Source organism: Colossoma macropomum, unplaced genomic scaffold (genome assembly GCF_904425465.1).
Source record: "Colossoma macropomum unplaced genomic scaffold, Colossoma_macropomum, whole genome shotgun sequence".
Classification (NCBI taxonomy): Eukaryota; Metazoa; Chordata; class Actinopteri; order Characiformes; family Serrasalmidae; genus Colossoma; species Colossoma macropomum.
In genome coordinates, this window is record NW_023494792.1 from 26,957,885 (window position 1) to 26,976,140 (window position 18,256).

General features: G+C 38.2%; 1 long non-coding RNA gene across 2 annotated transcripts; it reads left to right on the forward strand.

Annotated features, from left to right (window-relative positions):
• The first annotated feature begins 2,104 nt into the window (after positions 1 to 2,104).
• On the forward strand, positions 2,105 to 11,814 carry LOC118812048. 2 transcript variants are annotated; one of them, XR_005007519.1, is made up of 5 exons: positions 2,105 to 2,335; positions 2,437 to 2,470; positions 3,034 to 3,140; positions 10,063 to 10,121; positions 11,627 to 11,814. It is a non-coding gene; the product is annotated as an uncharacterized LOC118812048 (long non-coding RNA). The 2 variants fall into 2 exon arrangements; XR_005007518.1 differs by lacking the exon at positions 2,105 to 2,335 and having other exon boundaries at positions 2,388 to 2,470.
• The last annotated feature ends 6,442 nt before the right edge of the window (positions 11,815 to 18,256 follow it).

Here is an 18,256-nt window from a genome sequence, read left to right on the forward strand (position 1 = left end):
TAAGAGACGAAACTAGCAAACTAAGAGACCAAACTAGCAAACTAAGCCACCAAACTAGCAAACTAAGAGACCAAACTAGCAAACTAAGACACCAAACTAGCAAACTAAGAGACCAAACTAGCAAACTAAGACACCAAACTAGCAAACTAAGAGACCAAACTAAGCCACCAAACTAGCAAACTAAGAGACCAAACTAGCAAACTACGACACCAAATTAGCAAACTAAGAGACCAAACTAGCAAACTAAGAGACCAAACTAGCAAACTAAGACACCAAATTAGCAAACTAAGAGACCAAACTAGCAAACTAAGACACCAAATTAGCAAACTAAGAGACCAAACTAGCAAACTAAGAGACCAAACTAGCAAAGAGACCAAATTAGCAAACTAAGACACCAAACTAGTAAACTAAGACACCAAATTAGCAAACTAAGACACCAAATTAGCAAACTAAGAGACCAAACTAGCAAACTAAGACACCAAATTAGCAAACTAAGAGACCAAACTAGCAAACTAAGAGACCAAACTAGCAAACTAAGAGACCAAATTAGCAAACTAAGAGACCAAACTAGCAAACTAAGCCACCAAACTAGCAAACTAAGAGACCAAACTAGCAAACTAAGAGACCAAACTAGCAAACTAAGAGACCAAACTAGCAAACTAAGCCACCAAACTAGCAAACTAAGACACCAAACTAGCAAACTAAGAGACCAAACTAGCAAACTAAGAGACGAAACTAGCAAACTAAGAGACCAAACTAGCAAACTAAGCCACCAAACTAGCAAACTAAGAGACCAAACTAGCAAACTAAGACACCAAACTAGCAAACTAAGAGACCAAACTAGCAAACTAAGAGACCAAACTAGCAAACTAAGAGACCAAACTAGCAAACTAAGCCACCAAACTAGCAAACTAAGAGACCAAACTAGCAAACTACGACACCAAATTAGCAAACTAAGAGACCAAACTAGCAAACTAAGAGACCAAACTAGCAAACTAAGACACCAAATTAGCAAACTAAGAGACCAAACTAGCAAACTAAGAGACCAAACTAGCAAACTAAGACACCAAATTAGCAAACTAAGAGACCAAACTAGCAAACTAAGAGACCAAACTAGCAAACTAAGAGACCAAATTAGCAAACTAAGACACCAAACTAGTAAACTAAGACACCAAATTAGCAAACTACGACACCAAATTAGCAAACTAAGAGACCAAACTAGCAAACTAAGACACCAAATTAGCAAACTAAGAGACCAAACTAGCAAACTAAGAGACCAAACTAGCAAACTAAGACACCAAATTAGCAAACTAAGACACCAAATTAGCAAACTAAGCCACCAAACTAGCAAACTAAGACACCAAATTAGCAAACTAAGCCACCAAACTAGCAAACTAAGACACCAAACTAGCAAACTAAGAGACCAAACTAGCAAACTAAGACACCAAACTAGCAAACTAGCAAACTAAGAGACCAAACTAGCAAACTAAGACACCAAACTAGCAAACTAAGAGACCAAACTAGCAAACTAAGACACCAAACTAGCAAACTAAGAGACCAAACTAGCAAACTAAGACACCAAACTAGCAAACTAGCAAACTAAGAGACCAAACTAGCAAACTAAGACACCAAACTAGCAAACTAAGAGACCAAACTAGCAAACTAAGAGACCAAACTAGCAAACTAAGACACCAAATTAGCAAACTAAGAGACCAAACTAGCAAACTAAGAGACCAAATTAGCAAACTAAGACACCAAACTAGTTAACTAAGACACCAAATTAGCAAACTACGACACCAAATTAGCAAACTAAGAGACCAAACTAGCAAACTAAGACACCAAATTAGCAAACTAAGAGACCAAACTAGCAAACTAAGAGACCAAACTAGCAAACTAAGAGACCAAACTAGCAAACTAAGCCACCAAACTAGCAAACTAAGACACCAAACTAGCAAACTAAGAGACCAAACTAGCAAACTAAGAGACGAAACTAGCAAACTAAGAGACCAAACTAGCAAACTAAGCCACCAAACTAGCAAACTAAGAGACCAAACTAGCAAACTAAGACACCAAACTAGCAAACTAAGAGACCAAACTACCCAGATAGCAGCGGACTCCGTTCCGGATCCGCTTTTCCTACGGCAGATCCGTGTCACAGTAACCTCCGTTTAGCGTATTCGGCCCGTCTCCAATTCGGATTCGGTTCGCGAGTCGATTCACTGTGACGTATGCACTGATTCACAGCCGCATCTTGCACGGAGGAGATGTTCCATTTGAAATTTGAACTTCTTCGGTTTAACCGTCGCCCACTGCTAACGGTTTTCAGCCGTCTTTGGTGAGTAACTTACTGCTTTTAATTTTATTTAAATAAAAATATAACTTTTAGGTATCTATATGATCAGCACTGCCTGAAACGTGTTTTTCTTGTTTTTAAAGCTATCCTTAACATCTCCGGCAGTTCATTTTCGAGGTAACGCTAGGCTAGCAGACTCATATTCCAGCCTATTTGGGAAAAAAAAATAGCTAGTTAGTTAGTAGCCTTGTACTTGTAAACGTGTACTATTTATAGATTAATAACTACTTAGTGTTATTTTTATTGTTAACTTATTGTTTACCAATTTGAACACTTCATAAAGAAAAATCCACACGTTTGGCCAACATTTCCTTGACTAATAACTGATCAGCTAATAGCTAACGTTAGCTAACCTAGCTACATCTGCTAACTTTAGCTGGTGTGTTGTGCAGTGATGTTCTCGTGTTTCTTAGCAAACGTTAGCTGTATGTCACCAGAAGTTTTGGGTTTTTTAGCTAAGACTTTATTAATTGACTATTGTATTAGTTTATTGGTTGCTGATTGGTATTAGCTAGCTTGCATGCTCTCAGTTACATTTATTTTTGAGAATAAATGATCCCGCTAGTTTTAGCTGTCTAGCTGTCTGAAGCAATGCAGTGTTTATTCAGACTGCATCAGGTGAATAAGACCAGTATTGCTGATTTTAACCGGTGTCCTCTGCTCTTTTCTGCATGTCTCAGCCTTCAAACAGCCTCAGCAGCTAACCTTACTTCAGTGTTGATTGGGCTGTCTTTTGGCATAAATACCTACTGACCTACACTGAATGAAGCCTGGCTCAACAGTTCTGGTAAGACACTCCTGTTAGTGTGTTTTACACTGTTTGTACATTGTGTTATATGGCTTTTTGTGGCATGCTAGTGAAATGAATACCTTAGAAAGAATTCGAACTGGTATATGAAAGGTTGGTTTAAATTTACATGATTCAAATGTGTACATTGGCTCTGCATGAATGGAATGTTACATCAACATAATTACTGTAAGTAATCAATTATATTAAACTGATTTAACATATTTCAGTTATGTGTAACCAGTGTGTTCTTCTGAATCATGTAAATTCAACCACTTTTTTCATTGCACTACTATTGTCAAAAAATACTTGTGTTATAAATTTTAATATAGGCATTTGTAATGTTGCATGTCAGTCAACACCGCTGAAATGTTATTTAGTTCTGTCTACTCACTCAGTAGCTCATGTGCGAGTTAGAAATTGCCTTGTAGAATTGGTCCTATGTTTCGGTGTCTGCCATCATTTTAAGAACCAGTATGAGCACTATAGAGGACCAGATTTGGCCAAATGACTTAGTAAATTAATATATGAAGTAGAATAGCAAGGAGTAATGATGTAAAATCTAAAAATAAATATTCATAACAATTAATATATTAATAAATAAAATCTTATATAAATTAATATGTCTGCATTTACATTTTTTTTGTTTTTCTATTCATTTATTTCCATAAATGTTCATTTCTGTATTTATTAATTTCTCTATTTATACATTTCTGTATATCCTTGTCCTTATGCTAATAAAGGGGCTGTTAGTTAATGATGTCACAGCGTGTTAATATTCCCATTGGTTGATCACTGTCAGATTCTGCAGATCGATTGTATATGTCTTACTCTCTTAGTGGTAACCAAGGACAAGACAGTACAATAATGGCTTCTTACAGGCAGCAGACAGACAGAGATCCAAGACTCCTGGCTGATCTGGCTGAAAATGAAGGTCTGGATTATTGACTCTTTTGAGCAGAGGCTGTGTGGACAGTTTGCTCCATTTAGCTGATCTGCTGATACGGAGGTTGACCTGTAGTGTTCAGAACTTTGTAGAAGGTGGTTCATTTTCTTTTTCAGCAAAATTCAGATCACACTCAGACATTTGGATGCTCTTCTCACATATGGCCTGTGGAAGCCATTGAGAGTTATTTGTTGGCAGGTTTGTCTGTCTGTGGCATTGCAGCTCTTTATGGAGTTGGTGAAAGAACAGTTTAATCAGCTCTTCTCCTCCTGGTCTTGATTGCTAAGCCTGAACATGAAAAACATGCCCCCTCATTATCACATGAATGAAGAAATACAGAAATAAATAAATGTATTAATGAAAAAAATGAATTAATAAAAAAATAAACAAATACATGAATCCATGAATCAATGAAAAAAGTGAGCAATTGTTAAAACTATAGACACAGAAAATGTATTAATAAAAGAAAATAAATAATAAATAAATTGTGGAATATATAACTGTAGGAAAATCTTATTTTTTAAGGATGTTTTTATTGTAGTATTTTAATTATTTCATTCAAAGGCATACATAAAAAGATAATAATGATACAAATTAACAGTATTTAAGATGTGACAAAGTACGTCTTAAGTTTTTTGTTTACAGAATGTTAAATAGAATTTTTATGATAGAAAGTCCTGAAATTTGGATTGGGAATGAAAAGGTACATCAGCTTTATGGGAACCCTTAACCTAGTAGGTCTGTTGAGCAACAGGCCAATTCTAAAAACGTTGGGACAGTAATAAAAACACAGCAATGATGTGCGGTTCTTTTGAGACCTGTATTCAATTTGAAAACAGTGTAAGGATAAGATTTAATTTCCTACTCAATATTTTTTTAAAAATATAGGCTTATTCTTAATCTGATGCATTGAACATGTTCCAAAAAGGTGGGACAGGGGCATGTTTATCACTGTGTTACATGAACTTTGCTTTCAACAATGTTCAGTAATCATTTGGGAAATGAGGACACCAATTGTTGTAATTAAAAAGTATATTTTATCCCCGTTTTTGCTTGATATGACACTTCAGCTGCTTAGCAGTACAGGGTCTCTATTTTTTGCCTTGTCTTGCCTTGCCTGCATAGATTTCTCTGGATTCGCTAAATCTGTTAACTATGTTACAAAGTGTGTATGGTTAGATCTCTACGTTTCTTGGAATTGTGTGTTGGGAAATTGTTCATAAACTGTTGATTTATATCTTTTATATCTAAATCTGGCATCATGTTACCTGTTCTTTTGTTTACCTGTTTCCACAAATTTCCCTATCTCATATTGCACCTGTCCCAACTTTTTAAATTAATTTATGCTTTCAAAAATCAATAAAGTTTATATAGTTTATTAGAGTAAAAATGTTAAAAACCTCTATCATCTGTTTTACATTAAATATCATAAAAATATTTTTAAAAATTGATACCCCTTTCATGGAATTGGGTTTGTTAACTGTGTATATTTTAAAAACATCCAAAATTAGATTTTCCCAATTTTTGAAAAAATGAAAGATTGTGGCAAAACTGCTGCAGTGACTCTTTTCAAACTTTGACCAGTCTGAAAGAATAGAAAGTCTGGTCCAATCTCCAGTTCAGCTATAAGACGGAGGGTCCATGTAGACCTAAATAGACATCTTGGACAAATTAGAGATGACTGTAAAAACGTCACTGTTGACTGTGGACCAAGTGTAGAGAGAGACCTTGGAATGGTTATTGGGGAACCTTTTGCAGGAAGTCCAACTCCAGTCACAGAAAGTGATGGGGAAGAGCACATGGGCATAGATTTAGGTGGTGTAGACTGGCACAGTTCTGGTGATGAAACCTTCCATGAGTCAAGTTCTCTCTCTGACACTATTGCTAGCTGGGCCGTACAGTTTGGCATTTTTCTGGTTGCCTTGACAGCACTGCTAAGCATACTTCGTGTTTACAACCTTGATCTTCCGAAGGATGCAAGGACCCTCATTAAGACCAAAACAAATCACACTATTGTGGAAAGGGCAGGGGGACAGTACCACTATTTTGGGATTCTGTCATTGCTTGAAATGACTCTTTCTCAGACCATACACACTCTTGCTGATAATTTCATCTTAAAGTTGCAAATAAATATAGATGGACTTCCTTTGTTTAAGAGTTGATAGGCCTCAGCTGGCATGCAGCTGAGGCCTATCCTTGGGCTGCTAGTCAGTGTTCCCATGAAAGAGCCAGTATTGATTAGATTTGTTTTGTGGCACAAGACAACCTGACTCAGCTAGGGAATTTCTTAAAGATTTTGTCAGTGAGCTACAAGACCTTGAACAGGGTTTTGTTTTAAATGGTAAAAAGATTAATCTGAAGTTGGACAGAGTCATTTGTGACACACCAGCCAGAGCCTTTGTTAAAAAACAGAGTTACAATGGCTACTGTGGTTGTGATAAATGTACACAACCTGGGTTTTACACTAATGGCCATATGACATACACATGTACAACCTCTGCTTTAAGGACGAAGTAATCATTTGAAAACATGCTCGATGAAAATCATCATCATGAAGGGCCACATCCGTTCCATGGTTGCAGTGTTGGCATGGTTTCACAGTTTCCTGTTGATTACATGCATTGCGTCTGTTTGGGAGTTGTCAGACGTTTACTAAACATCTGGCTCAGGGGTCCTCTACAGTTCAGTGTCCCTGCAAAGGTAGTTGAAAGAATGTCAGCTCGTCTGTTAGAGATGTGTCCACATATTCCAGTTGAGTTTGCCAAAAAGCCTAGATCTCTCTGAGAAATAGATCGTTGGAAGGCTACTAAATTCAGAGAGTTTTTGCTCTACACAGGGCCTGTCATTCTAGCTTCCTTTCTTGAAAGAAGTATGTACACTAATTTTATGCTGCTCTTCTCTGGTATTGCCATTGTAGTATGCTCTAGATGGTCATGTCACAGCCAATATGCTCACAACCTGCTGATATCTTCTGTTAGTCACTTTGGTGAGATATATGGCAAAGACCAAATAGTTTATAATGTACACGGATTGGTACATCTGTCACATGACATAGAGCTGCATGGCTGCCTTGATACAATATCTGCATGTCCGTTTGAGAACTAGTTACCTACAGAAATTGAAAAGGCTAGTCAGAAAACCAGATTTTCCTCTTGCCCAAGTAATTTATAGAGTGTCAGAGGTACAAATCAGTAGCCATGTTTACATGCAGCCTGATAATCCGTTGATAATCCGACTAATAGCTCAATCGGAATAGAATACGTCCATGTAAATAGTCTAGTCCGATTGAGGCCATTCGGAATACAATTACTATCCGATTAAACGAGGTGGGTAAACCTCTAAATAATTCGTTAAATAGAAGAATAATAGCCATGTAAACGCCTGAATCCGATTACATTACAATCGGAACGTGTAAGTCGGTTCTTATCATGTGCGTCGCGTCATGATGAAAGTTTATACCGTTCAGCATGGCGGAGCAGAAACTGGTCTGCAGAGGAGACGAAGTTCATGCTCTGATCTTTAAAAGACGGCGGTGGGACGGCCGTCCAGCTTATGTGTCTCAGAGCACGACGTCTTCCTCTCGGCCTTCTTTAATAAGGACATGTGAAGGACGTTTTCCTGAGTCTGACATCATTTTAAAGCAGTTAAAAACACAAGCGCGCCAACTGGAAACTCATCTCACGCGGACTGGACCTCACGTGCTGTTCGCTGTCATGGTAACGTTTACTCTAAGCGCTACTCCACGCATGCGCGTCATTTTGCGTGCTTACTTGTAGTGCGCATGTAAACGAAGATTTTCCATCAAATTGTTGAATAGAGTGAGCATAAACACCTCAGTCTGAATCTGTAATCGGATTGTATTCAATCGTATTGGAAAAAATCTTTGCATGTGAACACTGTTTGTTTCAAAAGTGTCCACTTTGAAAAAGCCACACTTTGTTGGACCGATCACAAATGGTTTGTCAGTGAAAGCACAGTATTGTGAAATGCAGTGTGAAAAATGGACTATAAAAGTATCTACAGGAAATAATGTATTTATGATTGGAAAAGATATTTGTCTAATACATTACATTGTAGAATGTAGTGATGGAGTGTATGTAGTGTATAAAGTATTTTCAGAGAAGTCTTGTTTCTTTACCTATCCATTCAGCTCTTTTTAAATATCTATACAATTTCCCACACATCAGATTTTCTCAAATGTGCCAAGGTCTCTGAGCTTGTACAGAAATGTGCTGCTTTGCCTCATAGAGGTGGTTTTGTGGCCATACCTTTATTTCACACATAACATGTTGTTTGATAGGGTTTTTTTTTTGTGTGTGTGTGTTGTTTTTTTGTTGTTGTTTTTTTGTTTTGTTTTTTTTTTGTGTGTGTGGTTGGAATATGTGCATAAGTAATTTGGAAGGAGCTGGCATTAAATTACAAACGTGGTCTGCCACCTTGGGCATCAGCTCTTAGCACATAAATTGTCAGGACCCCGCTCTCCCGCACAGTTTTAGGTTTTCCCTGCTTTAGCACACTTGATCCAACTAATAACCTGATTATCAGTTCCTTCTTGGGTGGAACATACACCAATCAGACATAACATTTTCTGTGCTCATTGTCCATTTTATCAGCTCCACTTACTATATAGGTGCACTTTGTAGTTCTACAGTTACAGACTGTAGTCCATCTGTTTCTCTGCATACTTTGTTAGCCCCCTTTTACCCTGTTCTTCAGTGGTCAGGACCCCCGCGGACCCTCACAGAGCAGCTGGATCATTCTCAGCACTGCAGTGGTGCTGGCATGGTGGTGGTGTGTTAGTGTGTGTTGTGCTGGTACGAGTGGATCAGACACAGCAGTGCTGCTGGAGTTTTTAAACACCTCAGTGTCACTGCTGGACTGAGAATAGTCCACCAACCAAAATTATCCAGCCAACAGCGTCCTGTGGGCAGCGTCCTGTGACCACTGATGAAGGACTAGAGGATGACCAACACTAACTGTGCAGCAGCAGATGAGCTATCGTCTCTGACTTTACATCTACAAGGTGGACTGACAAGGTAGGAATGTCTAATAGAGTGGACAGCGAGAAGACACAGTGTTTAAAAACTCCAGCAGCACTGCTGTGTCTGATCCACTCAGACCAGCACAACACACACTAAATCCACACCACCACCACGTCAGCACCACTGCAGTGCTAAGAATGATCCACCAGTACCCGCTCTGTGAGGGTCTATGGGGGTCCTGACCACTGAAGAACAGGGTAAAAGGGGGCTAACAAAGTATGCAGAGAAACAGATTGACTACAGTCTGTAACTGTAGAACTACAAAGTGCACCTATATAGTAAGTGGAGCTGATAAAATGGACAATGAGCGCAGAAACAAGGAGGTGGTCATAATGTTATGCCTGATCGGTGTATGTGGTAGAACAGGCAAAGTATAACGCTGTGCAGGGAAGAGCGTCCCTGGGACTGCACACATTGTGTATTAGTTTACATCTGTCTTGTACCCTAAATTGTTGTAGTTCAGAATTAATCCTTTGCATATGGTTTATTTAGATTTGGGTTGATGGGTTATACAAAATGACTTAGTGACTATCAGATACTATGACAAAAACTGACTGCATCAGCTACATCAACTGCATGCTACTGTGAAAAAGGATATCAAATGTGAAACAGGATAAAACTTCACTGTAAGTACTCATTGTGTAGGTAGCTTTTGTGCTAAATCTAAAGCTAATCCAGTGGTTCCCAAATGTATTTCGGTTGTATCCCCTGCCCTGCACATTTTTAGTGTTTTTCAAGCTTACAACCCACCTTATTCAACTAATCAGATAATTAACAATCCCTAACTGAATTGAAGTATTAGACTTGGGAAAACGTTGGGCGTGGGAAACAATCTCTTGTGTAAACTATTTATTGCCATTTAATCATCATGACCATGATATGTAGTGTCCAAAATTAACAATTTGTCCTGTGTGCTTTATTTTCTTAACAACAGGTAATCTGGTCATAAAACTGCATCACATCGAGGTGATTGGTAACCGCATCATTGTTAAGGTGAGAGTAATTTAATTTTTACACAACTATTTTAAGTTTCACTTCAGGGTAGTTTGCAGTTCCAACGGGTGTTTGCCATGATGCTCCATTTTTGTGTTCACAGTGACAAATACGAGTAAAATACATATGCAGAAATTTGTAGAAACCTGGTTGTCCAATGTTTTTTTTTTTTAAATTAGTGGTATTAATAGGGAGCTTGTTCCAGCCTTCGCTGCAATATCAGCCTCTACTCTTCTGGGAAAGGCTTTACAGATGACAGAACATTGCTGTGAAGATTTGTTTGCATTAAGCCACAAATGAATTAGCATTAGTTGGATCACTCCAACTCATCCCAGAGATATTCAGTGGTGGTCCTGGGCCTGTCGCAAGAACGACAAATCACCTAATCTCAATTATTTGAGAAGATCTCAGTTTTTTTAGATGACTTCAATAATTTGCCACAGTAAGTTAGATTTCATAGTCAAATTATGCTGCAACTAACAAATTTTGAATTGGTTGTAAAGGTTCGAGGTGAATATGTTTAAATTAACAGAAGCAGTAATGCAGGGGTGTCCAGTCTTACTCGCAAAGGGCTGGAGCTCACATGATCAGTTGTTTAAAGACAGAGACTGACTGATTAAACTATTAGAATCAGGTGTCTTCCTGTTGTTTGGAACAAAAACCTGCACCTACTCTGGCCCTTTGTGGATAACATTGGGACGCTTATATCAAAAAGAAAGTATCCACTCTCCCTAAACTGCATGGAGTGCTAACCTACAATCTCAAAGGAAGAACCAAGCAAAATTGAGACTGGGAGGTGGGACTTTTCCTAAACTTTAGAGAGATTTTCTTCAATGGAGCTCAGTAATCCAGTAAAAATGTTTTACTGTGATAAACATACTACACAGCAGTGCATGTACACCATATTTTAACGTTTTAATGTCCATCCTGACTCAATAATGCTACCTCTTCTAATTTTAACATAACAGTCATACCTAGTGCAATTTAAAATAAAATAAAGTAAAAGTTTAAAGTTATTATGGTTTACAAATGCTCAGCTTGTGACAGACACCTTTACTAAATATTTTGTTGATGTCACACCAGAGAACAAATTTTTACTGCCAATGGTTGAAAAATTAGGTATACAAGTATGTAATTTTATGTGAATATAAGAAAAAATTCCAACTTAAATTTGAGCTGCCAAACTAATTTTTATCTGCACTGTTGATAATTTTGTCAGTAAAAGATGCCTGATCTTTGACATAAAATATTTTTCCATTTTTTTATTAGCATTTCACATACTGTCCCAGCTTTTTGGAACATGGGATTGTACATTCTCATCAACAGAAACAACCAATAGACAGTCGAGACAAAACAGTGGGAAAACAAAAAAGGGACATTCAAGTACATTGCTTTAGGCAAGAAACACATTCATAAGTACTTTGCCTTAAGCGAAAGGTTTTTTTGGTCAGAAAAAAGATAGTTGAATGCCATGGTTGCTTATCACAATCTCCTTGTGATTACAGATGCTGTTAAAAAGAGCCGTGTGTCCCGTGATGCCACCCACACTGAAATATATAGACATGTTATAAGATGGTTCAACCTGGCTTCTGACAGGGGCAGCGGTAGGAAACAACGTGTCAGTGTCGCTTCCACAGAGGCCTAGTGAAGGTTTTTTTTAGAGATAATTGTTATAGATATATAGAGATGTACAGATATCACACATATATATATATATATATATATATATATATTATATATATATATATATATAATTTTTTTTTTTCTAAATAGATTTAGGTTAGACTTTGATGGTTATGTTTAATGAACCATTAAACAAATTCATTAGCAAATCATTAGTCTATAAGAATGTACAGATGTTTATAAATAATTAATGTAGTTGTGTATTCATATTTAGAAATGATTTACGTGCTGTTTTTCTCTACATTTACAACAAACTCATTTATTAACAAATAAGGAGTTAAAGATTCTAAGATATCTTTTGGATAAGTAATTAGATAACAAATGTGTGAAGTTATAACTCTTGTTAACAGATGTTTGTAACATCTTTTCTACATTTTTGCAGTAGCTAGTGTAAAGTGTTTAAAATTAGCTCATGTTTAAAAAAAACAGCTGATCTTTGGAGTTTACTGCGTATTCAAAAACACTCTTTGGGATAGAAAAGCTAAAATTGCACAAGGTGAAGAAAGAGAAGAGGTGGAGACACTGCCAGATGAGTGCAGAAACTGCAACATGGTGGTCTTATTTCACATAACAGGCATGTTTTTGCATGATAGTGTAATTTCATGACAAATAAGACAAAAGAAAAGGCCCAGAATGACTTTGGGGGGGGTGGTTCCGGTTCCGTTCACTTACTTTACAATGAAATTTTTTCTTTCTTCTGTAAAGTTACCAATTTGGAGATACAATGTTCTGACAACAGTAATATACAATATGTATACACTATATTGACAAAAGTATTCGATCATCTGCCTTCACATGCATATGAACTCGAGTGATATCCCATTCTTAATCCATAGGGTTTAATATGATGTCGGCCCACTCTTTGCAGCTATAACAGCTTTCCACAAGGTTTAGGAGTGTGTTTATGGGAATTTTTGACCATTCTTCCAGAAGCGCATTTGTGAGGTCAGACACTGATGTTGGACAAGAAGGCCTGGCTCGCAGTCTCCACTCTAATTCATCACAAAGGTGTTCTATCGGGTCGAGGTCAGTCAGGTTCTTCCACGCCAAACTTGCTCATCCATGTCTTTATGGGCCTTGCTTTGTGCACTGGTGCGCAGTCATGGTGGAACAGGAAGTTGGGAGCATGAAATTGATGAAAATCTCTTGGTCTGCTGAAGCATTAAAAGTTCCTTTCACTGGAACTAAGGGGCCGAGCCCAACTCCTGAAAAACAACCCCACACCATAATCCCCCCTCCACCAAACTTTACACTCGGCACAATGCAGTCAGACAAGTACCGTTCTCCTGTCAACCGCCAAACCCAGACTCATCCATGGGATTGCCAGACGGAGAAGCATGATTGTTCACTCCAGAGAACACGTCTCCACTGCTCCACTGAGTCCAGAGTCCGCGCTTTACACCACTGTCTTTGACGCTGTGCATTGCGCTTGGTGATGCAAGGCTTGGATGCAGCTGCTTGGCCATGGAAACCCATTCCATGAAGCTCTCTTTGCAGTGCTTGAGCTCATCTGAAGGCCACATGATGTTTGGAGGTCTGTAGCGAATGACTCTGCAGAAAGTTGGTGACCTCTGTGCACTCTGCACTTCAGCATCTGCTGACCCCGCTCTGTCATTTTATGTGGCCTTCCACAATCAACTGTCAGTGGTGTTATAACAAAGTGGAAGCAATTGGGAATGACAGCAACTCAGCCACGAAGTGGTAGGCCACGTAAAATGACAGAGCAGTGTCAGCGGATGCTGAGGCGCATAGTGCGCAGAGGTCACCAACTTTCTGCAGAGTCAATCACTACAGACCTCCAAACTTCATGTGGCCTTCAGATTAGCTCAAGAACAGTGTAGAGAGCTTCATGGAATGGGCTTCCATGGCCGAGCAGCTGCATCCAAGCCTTACATCACCAAGCGCAATGCAAAGCATCGAATGCAGTGGTGTAAAGCGCCGCCACTGGACTCTAGAGCAGTGGAGACGTGTTCTCTGGAGTGACGAATCACGCTTCTCCGTCTGGCAATCCCATGGACGAGTCTGGGTTTGGCGGTTGCCAGGAGAATGGTACATGTCTGACTGCATTGTGCCAAGTGTAAAGTTTGGTGGAGGGGGATTATGGTGTGGGGTTGTTTTTCAGGAGTTGGGCTCGGCCCCTTAGTTCCAGTGAAAGGAACTCTTAATGCTTCAGCAGACCAAGAGATTTTGGACAATTTCATGCTCCCAACTTTGTGGGAACAGTTTGAGGACGGCCCCTTCCTGTTCCACCATGACTGCGCACCAGTGCACAAAGCAAGGTCCATAAAGACATGGATGAGCGAGTTTGGTGTGGAAGAACCTGACTGGCCTGCACAGAGTCCTGACCTCAACCCGATAGAACACTTTTGTGATTAATTAGAGCGGAGACTGCAAGCCAGGTCTTGTCCAACATCAGTGTCTGACCTCACAAATGCGCTTCTGGAAGAATGGTCAAAAATTCCCATAAACACTCCTAAACCTTGTGGAAAGCCTTCCCAGAAGAGTTGAAGCTGTTATAGCTGCAAAGGGTGGGCCGACATCATATTAAACCCTATGGATTAAGAATGGGATGTCACTCAAGTTCATATGCGTGTGAAGGCAGACGAGCGAATACTTTTGGAAATATAATGTATATACATGCTGGACAAAATGTAAAGCTTATCTGTTATAAAGTTCTGCATTTCAGTAATTTGCTGCAATGATTTGTATGTGAACAGATGCTGAGCAACTCATTATTTATTAGTGAAAGGGTTTGTTGTACATGAACAGCATGTACAGTGTTTATAAATGTTTACAAATTCTGATAAAGTAATGATCTGTTTACAGCTATTCATGGTCAGTTAATATTTATTAAAGTTCATTATTATAAAGTGTTACCTATTTTTATCATTTTACATTGTTTGGAATACTTTAAAATATACAAAATTAGCTAAGTATGGATGTTGTAATATTGGTTCATTGTATTTGTTCCATATTGAATTGGTGTAATATATTTTACACCATAAAATGCTATATTCACTAATACATTTGAATCAGATTTCTTTAATATATAATGGAATCAATTAGTGTGCGTGTGCGCGCGTGTGTGTGAGAATCTCCATTTTTATTGATTTTTATTTTTCTACATTGGCAACTGTTCTTGTGCTCCAATTTCATGATTACTGTAAAGAGATTGTTTTGTTTGTTTTATTTGCAGTATGTTTTTCTTTGAACAGTGAGGATATTTATAGTTTAAATATGTATGTTTTTCATTATTAATCAATAATTATTAATATTTAATGCCTTATTGTATTTATGTATGTCTTATTATTGCCCTGTTATTATTTAAGGATAATATCTCAATAAACATATTGCAAAGATGTCATTTGTTATGAAACTTACTTTTAAATTTTAGAAAACTGTTCTTTGCAATGTCACAGACTTTGGACGTTAATTGTTACATTTGTATGCGTTTTGTCTATAATTGGTCAGAATAATTATCTAGTACAGTGAAAAAAGGAGTAGTAGTTAAACAGCAGAGGATTAGATGTGAGATGTGGATTGCTTTTAGATTGAATAATTGAATGAACATTTATTTAATTCACTCAAAAGTAGTTTTAAAAAGTTTTAAAAGCAGTTACATTAAAAACCTTGGTTACGAGCCGGAGCTGATCCTGAGCTGATCCGGAGGAGGATGGAAGTAAGAGCACAGAAAACATAAAGATCCGGGCCAGTGCCGTCCCAGTATTGTTCCAAGTCCGGAATCCAGATCCGTGCCGGATTTGGTCCGTTGTGCAAGTGGACTTTGGACCAGATCTGTTTTACGGATCCGGTCCGGATTTTATGATGGATCTGGTCCGGATCCGTGCCGGATACATTTTGCTATCTGGGTAGCAAACTAAGCCACCAAACTAGCAAACTAAGACACCAAACTAGCAAACTAAGAGACCAAACTAGCAAACTAAGACACCAAACTAGCAAACTAGCAAACTAAGAGACCAAACTAGCAAACTAAGACACCAAACTAGCAAACTAAGAGACCAAACTAGCAAACTAAGAGACCAAACTAGCAAACTAAGACACCAAATTAGCAAACTAAGAGACCAAACTAGCAAACTAAGAGACCAAACTAGCAAACTAAGACACCAAACTAGTTAACTAAGACACCAAATTAGCAAACTACGACACCAAATTAGCAAACTAAGAGACCAAACTAGCAAACTAAGACACCAAATTAGCAAACTAAGAGACCAAACTAGCAAACTAAGAGACCAAACTAGCAAACTAAGAGACCAAACTAGCAAACTAAGCCACCAAACTAGCAAACTAAGACACCAAACTAGCAAACTAAGAGACCAAACTAGCAAACTAAGAGACGAAACTAGCAAACTAAGAGACCAAACTAGCAAACTAAGCCACCAAACTAGCAAACTAAGAGACCAAACTAGCAAACTAAGACACCAAACTAGCAAACTAAGAGACCAAACTAGCAAACTAAGAGACCAAACTAGCAAACTAAGACACCAAACTAGCAAACTAAGAGACCAAACTAGCAAACTAAGCCACCAAACTAGCAAACTAAGAGACCAAACTAGCAAACTACGACACCAAATTAGCAAACTAAGAGACCAAACTAGCAAACTAAGACACCAAATTATCAAACTAAGCCACCAAACTAGCAAACTAAGACACCAAATTATCAAACTAAGCCACCAAACTAAGAGACCAAACTAGCAAACTAAGACACCAAACTAGCAAACTAAGAGACCAAACTAGCAAACTAAGACACCAAATTAGCAAACTAAGAGACCAAACTAGCAAACTAAGACACCAAATTAGCAAACTAAGAGACCAAACTAGCAAACTAAGACACCAAACTAGCAAACTAAGAGACCAAACTAGCAAACTAAGACACCAAACTAGCAAACTAAGAGACCAAACTAGCAAACTAAGCCGCCAAACTAGCAAACTAAGAGACCAAACTAGCAAACTAAGACACCAAACTAGCAAACTAAGAGACCAAACTAGCAAACTAAGCCACCAAACTAGCAAACTAAGACACCAAACTAGCAAACTAAGAGACCAAACTAGCAAACTAAGACACCAAACTAGCAAACTAAGAGACCAAATTAGCAAACTAAGAGACCAAACTAGCAATCTAAGAGACAAAACTAGCAAACTAAGACACCAAACTAGCAAACTAAGCCACCAAACTAGCAAACTAAGACACCAAACTAGCAAACTAAGAGACCAAACTAGCAAACTAAGCCACCAAACTAGCAAACTAAGACACCAAACTAGCAAACTAAGAGACCAAACTAGCAAACTAAGCCGCCAAACTAGCAAACTAAGACGCCAAACTAGCAAACTAAGAGACCAAACTAGCAAACTAAGCCACCAAACTAGCAAACTAAGAGACCAAACTAGCAAACTAAGACACCAAACTAGCAAACTAAGAGACCAAACTAGCAAACTAAGCCACCAAACTAGCAAACTAAGAGACCAAACTAGCAAACTACGACACCAAATTAGCAAACTAAGAGACCAAACTAGCAAACTAAGAGACCAAACTAGCAAACTAAGACACCAAATTAGCAAACTAAGAGACCAAACTAGCAAACTAAGACACCAAATTAGCAAACTAAGAGACCAAACTAGCAAACTAAGACACCAAACTAGCAAACTAAGAGACCAAATTAGCAAACTAAGAGACCAAACTAGCAAACTAAGACACCAAATTAGCAAACTACGACACCAAATTAGCAAACTAAGAGACCAAACTAGCAAACTAAGACACCAAATTAGCAAACTAAGAGACCAAACTAGCAAACTAAGAGACCAAACTAGCAAACTAAGAGACCAAACTAGCAAACTAAGCCACCAAACTAGCAAACTAAGACACCAAATTAGCAAACTAAGAGACTAGCAAACTAAGCCACCAAACTAGCAAACTAAGAGACCAAACTAGCAAACTAAGAGACCAAATTAGCAAACTAAGAGACCAAACTAGCAAACTAAGAGACCAAACTAGCAAACTAAGCCGCCAAACTAGCAAACTAAGAGACCAAACTAGCAAACTAAGAGACCAAACTAGCAAACTAAGACACCAAACTAGCAAACTAAGACACCAAACTAGCAAACTAAGCCGCCAAACTAGCAAACTAAGAGACCAAACTAGCAAACTAAGAGACCAAACTAGCAAACTAAGCCACCAAACTAGCAAACTAAGCCACCAAACTAGCAAACTAAGCCACCAAATTAGCAAACTAAGAGACCAAACTAGCAAACTAAGAGACCAAACTAGCAAACTAAGCCACCAAACTAGCAAACTAAGCCACGAAACTAGCAAACTAAGCCGCCAAACTAGCAAACTAAGAGACCAAACTAGCAAACTAAGAGACCAAATTAGCAAACTAAGCCACCAAACTAGCAAACTAAGACACCAAACTAGCAGACTAAGAGACCAAACTAGC